This window comes from Penaeus monodon, chromosome 32 (genome assembly GCF_015228065.2).
Source record: "Penaeus monodon isolate SGIC_2016 chromosome 32, NSTDA_Pmon_1, whole genome shotgun sequence".
In the NCBI taxonomy this organism is placed as follows: domain Eukaryota; kingdom Metazoa; phylum Arthropoda; class Malacostraca; order Decapoda; family Penaeidae; genus Penaeus; species Penaeus monodon.
The window spans coordinates 7,455,390-7,455,604 of record NC_051417.1 but is presented as its reverse complement, the minus strand read 5'-3'; positions in this window follow the sequence as shown (position 1 = coordinate 7,455,604).

The following is a 215-nucleotide window of genomic DNA, read 5'->3' as shown; positions in this document are numbered from 1 at the left end:
GGGGGGGAAGGGGATGACACCCAATATTAATTATGATTAAATGGAAATAAGCAAGGAAAATAATCAAATACATAACAAAAAACTAAGCATATATACGCATCACATAATCAGCTAAACAAATAAGCAAATATATGTCAATGAATAAACAAAATAACACAGCAATAAAGATTTTTTTCTCTTTTTCTTCTTCATTCTGTTTCATCCAAATGTAATAT